Here is a 9,257-nt window from a genome sequence, read left to right on the forward strand (position 1 = left end):
TTTGAATCAATGTCCCTTTGTTTTTATTTTATTTTGTTTTATGATGTACTGTCATACATAATGTTCATGGCATATCTGTGATAATACAGTTGTATTGCTGGATATTGGATAGTTACGTTGAGTGATCTTTACACAGACTATCTTGGATGAGCATTCGGGTTATTTGGGTCCAGGGAACACACATATGCCAATCAGGAGACTAAAACACCTTGCACTGTACAACCAGCAAGACAGTCTCTTTCATTGATTTGAGATGCCAAGTGTAGAGGAGTAAATGCTCACCTGGAGTCTACTGTGTGACACATCCTAGAAAATGAACACTATTGGATCAATTCCATGTGCAGTAAAGATAGACTTAACAGTGGATAACTATAAGAATATTAAGCAGTGGCAACTATGAGAAATGGGTGTGGGACAGATCTACACAACTACAATGCTAAATAATGTAAAACGGTCTAAGCAAAACTATTGAAGCAAAACAAAGATCAGCTATATTTATGGTCTCTGAGTAAGCAGAGTGGGCCAGTGTCTGATGGCCTCCCTATGACTATAGCAAGGGTTCCACTAAGACTAGAGCAAAGGTTCCACTATGATTAGAGCAAGGGTTCTAGTCAAATGGTCTGGGAATTGGGATCCTGAAGACAAAAACTCAGGGGCACACAGATGAAGACACACTGGTGATTTAAGGCAGGTTCAAATTAATTAAAAGACAGTGGTTTTAACTAGTATTCTGCAACAGTGATATCGAGGGAAGACAGGTCTATTCCAGTAAGAACTACAGATGTAGGAAGCTGAATGGAACCTGAATGTCTTCAAGATTCCAAATGACTCAATATGGAGCAAGAAGATTTCACAACCAATAAAGTTATCATTTTCATGTCTTAGTTATCATGTATTTCTTATATTTTAGTTAAAGGATATCATCTTTACATTAATCATTTAATCGTACAATTTAGATCTTTATGCTATATGAATAGCTTATACTAAAACTTAGTAGGAGACTTGTGGATACATCTTATGACTTATGTTCACTGGCAGTAGTCACTGCCCATGTTCAAAGACCCCAGCTTTTATAGACCAAATACCTATTTTGTTCCAGAGTATGTAATTCCTGCTAATATCACACAGAAACCGTATCAACTAGTTCTCTTGCTGTGTGTGAAAACCCTGGACTTATAGCCTGTTTCTTTTACTCTGGGTGACAGGGAGATGGTCATCTCATCTGACCTGTCCTTTGGCCTGAAGATATTCAATTCAGGTAAATCTTGTTCCACATGACGTTTCCACAAGAACACCTATAAACCAGTAGTCCCCGTTCAGAGCACAAGCCAGTCACTGCCTCCCTGGCAGTGCGAGTGGAGCTTGACTAACGGTTCCGCATCTAAAGAGGTCTAAAATGACCAAGGGGGTTCTTATACTCATCGAGCGTAAAGCCGGTGTGGAGCGAGGCAGAAGAATCAATGGAGGAGCCGTTCGGAGTTGGATCTCTGTCCAGCGCAGAGCTGCTAGAGGATGTGAGAGAGGGATGACAGGCTTCATTACCGGCTATGCTGGCCAGCGCACAGATGGGTCCCTCAGGAGCCTCACAGTCGGATGATGGGACAGTTTGCCTGGAAAGGTCAAGAGCAGACAAATCAGCCTCACAGAAACCATCTTAAACTGTGTCTGATAGAGCAGGGCCTGGGTTGTCTGGTTTGCTTGTCTGCTGACTGGTTGACTCATATAAATATTTTTGATATTTTTAATGCTCTTTACATAAACAGGCCATGGCGCATTTGCTCTCAAAAGATACTTCTGTGTGAGTAATCGCATTTGAAAATGACTACAATCATTAAAACATTTGAAATTCTTACACATAATTATACGGAAAATGTTGAGATTCCACATAGGACCATTAAAAATTTTCAGCATTGCAGACTGCAGATTGTATTGCATATCATCTAAATTAACCATCTAAAGTCAACATCATATCACAGATTTAATTCAGTGTCATATGTCTTTGTCCAGGCTGCAATCAATCTGTCGCTGAAGTGCTCTCGCAACAAAAAACCTTTGACAGATTCCACATTTGTACCCAGCTGCTACATAACCATCACTGGGAAAGGGGGCCAAACTTTATTAACTTCTTTGACGGAAAATATTTTTGTGTAATAACAATCGCTAAACCTTTATTTGCCATCAAATTTGTTTAAAGTGGTATGATTAAATCTAGCATAGCAACACTACACAGTAGTGTTGGTATGCTAAAGACTGATTTGTCAGAGATGCCTTTGGACATGCCAAAGAAGATCATATGAAGCCTTGTTTATTTTTTTTTCCCAGTGATAATGTTTTAATTGTACTCTGTAATGTTCCTCTTTGTTATCCAGGTATTGCGAATGTGGTCTGTTGGTGTATAACGTCTCCAGTGTGTTTTTTCCTTTGACAAGGCAGTCATTTACACATCCCCTCTCAGTTTCTGCCATATTGACTTCTCTGTAATGACAGTGTCTAACCCTGTTATACTCTGACAATTATCACCAAAGTGCTCCCAGTTCTCCAGGCCTTTACAATTATGCTTGGTATTATCATATTGACATATCTGACACCCCTCAGACAGTGTAGTGATCAAATGGAGGGAATAACGGCTGTTTGAAGAATATTGCTGTTAGACACCACAGTGTAGCTCTGTCTTTTTTTCTTTTTTCTTTTTTTTTAAGTTGATGCCAATGTCACCCAAGCACAACCATTTGATCTTAATTGATGTCACTGTTTTAAATATCTTAGCAGAAACAATGTCCAGTGTAGTCATAACCAGCTTTCAAGATCCTATACTAACACAGTTAGCGTCATTAATACAGTTTCTACTGTATATTGTCATATACACCATATATATGTCACTTTGATTAATGACAGTAATGAGAGAGCTTCATGGGTTTTTTTTAATTGTTGAGCTCCATCATATTAGTTGAGTTACAAAACAACTCAAACAGTTTTATTCAGAAAAAATAAAAAATATGATGTAAACAGCTGTGAACTGAACTGAACTGAAATCTACATTTCACACTTTGCCAAATCCTGAAACCTTTTCCACTCACTTTCAAAATCTGGCTGAGCTGGAAATCATTAAAGATTCGTCTCTCTACCTTGAGAGGAAGACACCAGGTGGACAGCATTGATCTTCTTATCATGGTCTCCCGGCATCTCCTTGCATCACCAATTGTCTAGAGTTTTCTCTTTCTGCCTTTTAAAATACGGTCACAAATTTACAAAAGGGACTTGTTCTCCCCTGACCCCGGCAAGGTACCATCACTCAGCGGAAAAACATTACGAAAATATCAAAGGGAAGAGGCGCCCGACAGGGGAGAGGTATAAACAGAGTAATGATTTCCCTAGAGTTTCTGCCAAGATGCGGTGTCACAGAAAGCGGCATAAATGGTGACATATCCTCACTTAGGATCGCACGAAAATCGAACGCTGACATTCTTTTTTAGGGGCCCGAGCGTCCTCATCAGCCAATTACCGTGGTAACTGGAGAGCGCACTCTCAGCTTGGACGAAAATGCCACTAACCTTCTGAGATTATGACTGTGTACGCTGCCAAACAGCCCAACTGCACGTACCCCTGGGTGTTCCTGCCCAAAGGATCTATTTATAAACGAATTTAAGCTTCCACACCAAAGCTCCAGATCATAGTCTCTTCATGGTAGGACTTTTTTACGAGCCGCCACAAAAAATAAACACTCCGAGCATTTTTTTTTCCCCTTCATCATTGATGACACACAGGGAGCATCAAAAAAAAAAAAAAAAAAAAAATCAGAAAAATTACATTCCGTTAACGAAAAGGCTTTAAATACTACAAAAAAAGACATGACAAGAATTTAGTCTGAGAGAATGGATGAATGCAGTTAGGTAAGCGATCACAGCAATGTTTAATCATTAAGATGAAGCATTCACGCAGGAGCCATTGTGTGAAATTTATGCACCGCTTCACATTTATCATGAGCTGGATCCAGGTCTCGGAAGCAGGAAAAGAGTGTGTTGCTTAATAAATCAGCTGATACCACGCTGCGTCTGCTTTCTCACCTGACGGGCTTCAGATTTGCTCTTATAGCCGTTTTCAGATCTCTTGTGGGAACATGTCTGGACCACCTAAATTCTGGATCACTGAAACTGGTATCTTCTATAGACTTTAAGGCCCAGTTTCAGACACTCAAAATTAGCGGGGGAAATGGGTGATGCATGTCAGTGTTGGTAAGGCATGAAGCATCTCGAGTATGATTTCCAAATCTAGATATACAAAAAATAGTTCACTAAGTAAGGCCTGAAGTGATGAAACAGACTGAAAAAAATGATAGCTGGATTTTGCAAACAGTGATCGACATTTAACTTTAAACAAAATATAATGCACAGGCAAATGGTCCCACGATCACCAGATTAAAACTGAGAGATACCAACGCCCCAAACTTTGAATTCACGTGTTGTTAAAAAAAGAAAAAAGAAAAAAAGAAATGGTTCTGTCTAAAGACAAGGTTTGCTTTACGAGCAAAATCAAAACAGATAACGAAGTCAGACTCGGTTTTCAAAAATGAAGGTCTGATCTCAGTTGATGTCATCTCCTCTCTTCCCTCCTCATGCATCTCTACTCTAGTGCTCCAGCAGTTTTTACACGGGGGCTAGGCCTGCCTGTATTTGTCTCACTAATGTCTCTGGCCAGCACTCGGATGTTGTGAGGGGGTAAGGGCTTTGTGGAGCCCCTCCATTCCCTCTGAAACTAATTAGTGCTGAAGGCAGGAGCTCAGGGAGGGGTTGGAAGAAGAGGGGGTGTGGAGGGGCTGTGACGATGAGACATGGAGGGCTGGTAGGGGGGGTATGCTCTCTCTCTCTCTCTCTTTCTCTCTCTCTCTCTCTCTCTCTCTCTTTCTCTCTCTCTGTCATTCCTTGAGAAGACTGCTCAGCCTTGAAACAATGGCTACTGAGCAGAGCCTAACTGATCCAGGCCATCAGAGCCTCATTATGGTAGAGCCATAGTCACCTTACTGCGTTTGTGCAGGATCTAGACCCGCTTGTCTGGGCTGGACTCACACAGACGCATTTCTTAGGGGAAACACAGACACCAAACGATAGCTCATACGAAGTGAACTTGTCTCTTTGGCAAGTAGGGTCTGTGGTTTCAGTCATCAGTCATGTCGTATTTGTTTTTTAACAAATCGAGTCATCGAAACCCAGATATCACTCTGTGTTCGAATCCAGGCGTTTGGTAATATTAATAAGATGTGATTACCCATAAGTAGCCTGAGGGAGGGAGGTCTCTGTAAGAATAAATGACTAGTGTAACCTTTTGATATTCCATCAATGACTTGACTCACCTGCTGTGTACACTTTTTCACACACAATGTCTTTTTACATCACAGTCTAGAAGCAAACAGATGGCACAAAAGTGTTTGCCTTCATTTTTGGTTTTCATCGGTTGAAGTTGTGAAATGCGATGAGGATACATATACAAGACAGGTCCGTGTGCCCTGCATGTGCCTGCCTCCGCTGGCCTGCAGGGTCTGGGATCAATAGCAGCTGAATGCCATCTGCTTGGGGCAGCAGATCGCCACCAGAAGCCCACACCATGCATCTTCCCCTATTGAAAGGTTATTTTTATGCGAGTAAACAATTCATCCTCTGGCCTCACGCTTTTTGCTCGTTTACCACAACCTGATCGATACCATATGCAAAACGAGTTCGGAGGAAAAAAAAAAAAAATTGAATCCTAAGAGTGAACCTGATGCCCAGGTGACAGTTAATCAATTAGCCCTGCCGCTAAACTCTTGACACATAGTCGCAGTGTTTTATAGCCACCAATGCAAATTGTGTTCAACGCCCTACACCAAAAAAAAAAAAGAAAAGAAAAAAAAAAAAAAAGCCAGAGACTTTTTTTCCCGATTTGGCTGATTCTTGTTCGGTTTCACTGTTAAACCATTCAATAGGAGGACGCGCTTAAGCCGCAGTTGAAAATGATCCCCTCTCCCTGTTCACACATTTTCTCTAACTTTCATTTATCTTTTTTTTTTTTTTTCTTATGTGCGACTTGACCGCAACTCACTTGTGTCGTGTGGCATAAACTATGCTGTCGGATGGCTGGACCCATTCGCTTTTTTTGGGTGACATCTGAGACCACATCAGACTGACAAGGAAATAATACGTGTGTGTTTTAAGGGGCATGATGACTGTGATGGGGCAGCTGTTCAACCCTGAGCGCTCGCACACACACACACACACACACACACACACACACACACTTACAGCATCAGGGGATACACAGATATTTCCACCCCACGCTTCACCAGCCACGCTGAACCTGTTACAGCTCCACAGGGGATTGTTTGTCTCTTATTAGATTTTTTCTCCTGCACAGCCATTAGTGATAAATGTACTGGTGTATTCACTGTCAAGTTAATCAATGCTGCCAAAGTTTTGTTGGCCTAACAGCAATCTATAAAGCCAGGCAGCTTTTTTTTCCCCCCTTCTTTCCTCTCCTCCTCTTCTATGACAACTCTGTCCACCATGGGGGCTTTCGAAGTCTGATTCTTCCTCAAAGTGGGCGGTGGGGGGTAGAAAGATTTGAAGCGCTGTCTTTCGAATTGAAATACTGTCTTTAAAAGTGGGCAATTGCTGTGACGCCTCGCCTGTCAAAGAAATTGTTTAAAAACCAGAGTCACTCAAATAGATCCAGTTTGATGGTTAAAACACTGGCAAATCGATAACTTCACAGATGATAGAACGTTGTCAGGTTCAAAAAAAAAAAAAAAAACACACACAATTTTCTTGACAACAACTCCCCCTTTATTTTCAACAGCTGTAGCTGTAAAAGATGAAAGGAGTAAGATCGAAGGATAGGGGAGGATGGAGCAAAAAAAAAAAAAAAAAAGAAGTAAGACCTCGCTCACAAATGTATAGCACTGTCATCCAACAACCACTGCATGGTCTCAGCTAAAATAAATGACTACCATATACTTTCAAAAGCAATTATAGACTTATGAAATATGAATTTCAATTGATTTCTTTTGCCCTTCTTTCTACTGGTCATTCAATCCTATGCATGAAATACTCCTTGTATAAATTATGAAAGGCAGCTGGAATTATTAGTAGTTTTCTCTCTCTCTCTCTCTCTCTCTCTCTCTCTCTCTCTCTCTCTCCTCCTTTTTTATTTAGAGAGAAAAAGAAATATGGTCTCTCTACAATCAGAAATAATTCATGGTGGCTCCTTCATTGCGAGGGTCCTGTAGCCTGTCCTAACTGGAGGGGCTCTGGCTGATGAGGCTGCACAGAGGCACAATTACTGCAGTCGAGAGGGAGACCCGCTCTAACCTGGCTGGAGAATACTGATTAACCTTTTTCACGCTGTTGACAAATGAATCGCATCAACAGCAAGGGACGGCATTTATCAATGCCTATCTGCACTTAGGTCCCCGCTCGGCCCGAGAAAAATAACAACTTTCTGCTAATAAACCAAACCAGGGATGCCACAAAGCATTACATCGTCACTAGAGTGGCATTTCCCAGCATCAGTCCTCTTTGATCATCCACAGAAAAGCAGGAGCCTTAGTTCACGCACTTGAGCGCATTTCATTTTTATGGCAAATGTACTACAGATACATGTTAACACATTTTAAGTGTAATTGCATTATAATAGATCTAGTAACTCTGTCATTATAACATGGTTATAAACCCTCTACAATTCCAAATTTATAATTAGGGCTATGAAAACACAAGTGTTTCTCCAAAAACACATGGGAGGTAATGTTTGTTCTAAGCTATTTATATTTTAAAGGTATTGTTTTATTTGTATATGTTTTTTTTTTTCATCCACTTATAAATTAATGTAAGAACGCTACAGTCCCAGTGGTGCGGGATGCTAGTTTTTCTTCATGGTTCCTAGCTGACTGCACCATTTAGCGTAAAGATTTGGCTGTGGGTAATATGTGATTGAATTCAGAGGCCCGGTGTCACTGAACCAATCAGACAATGTCCTTCTACACAAAAGGTCACTTATCTGACATGTTACTGTGCCATTTGCATTTAAGCGTGCATTTTATTGACCCTAACTTTCAGCGTCTTGACTGTATGCCATTAATGTGTTTCCTCGCGTGATGTGTTCGCTCAGCAGATGTACTGACGGTCAATTAACAGCACTCGCTAATTGCGCCTCTATTCAGTATCCTCTGCTATTATGCTTGCTTTACAAATCAAGAAGAATTGGGACGGCGCTTTAAATTTATGCCTGTAACAAGAGTCTAAAAGTGAGCTGAAGGTATAAAGGATGATTGTTACTCTCACTGAACAATGAGTTGAAACCCTCATCAATTTCTTTTTCGTTTTCTACATTTGTTTTCAATGTATTTCGCTTGTCTTAACCTAATGGCTAAACTCTTAACGATAAGAAAGCCCCTCCTCCGTTCTTGTCAGCACTCGTTTCGGAGAATAAACCGAAATCAAGAGTACAGAGGAATTATTTTTCTTTATTAAGTGACCCTGGTCCCCCGAGAGACAAAACAAAGCAAACAATTAATCTTTTCCTATTGGTTTCTGTGTACAATCTGGCTCCAGCTTACATCAAGGCAGACCATACTCGAACCAGGCGGAGCGAAAGTAATTAGACTTGGACTGGGAATAAATGGACTCAGGCGTGTAGTTGAACTCTGCAGAGAGTTTCCACCTGACAGTGAGGTTACCCCCTTCTAATAACCTATGGAACCATCACCCCAGACCAAAAAAACAAGAGTATAATTAACCAGATTCAGTGTATTAATTGCAGAGAGCCATTTAAAAAAAAAAAACAAGAAAGTACATTAATTGCTATACCTAACAGAGTGTTTAATCAAATTAAGTCTGAACTGCACTGTTCACAGTTGACTAAGCACCCAAACACTTTGCTTACCCAGCTCAGAAAAAAAACAGCAAGTCTCAATACAGGATACCTCAATAGTCTGCATTTAATACAGTTTATCTAAATATGATCATTTTGTGTAGATTTAATTATCGTATCAGCATTTAAAGATATGTAAAATAATCTTAAATCACAAACACACTGTTGTATTACTCTGGTTTTCACGGTGATCTAATGGTCTAAAGGTGTCATTTTATGAGACGACACAAAGACAACTTTTTTATTTATTTATTTTTTTTGACAAGCTCATTGGTTCAATATTGTATATTGCATATATTGTACCACAAAATGACATAAGTGAAATGGAGGTTTAGTCCATTTTTCTTCATGCTGTCCAGGGA

Source organism: Chanos chanos, chromosome 1 (assembly GCF_902362185.1).
Source record: "Chanos chanos chromosome 1, fChaCha1.1, whole genome shotgun sequence".
NCBI classification, from domain to species: domain Eukaryota; kingdom Metazoa; phylum Chordata; class Actinopteri; order Gonorynchiformes; family Chanidae; genus Chanos; species Chanos chanos.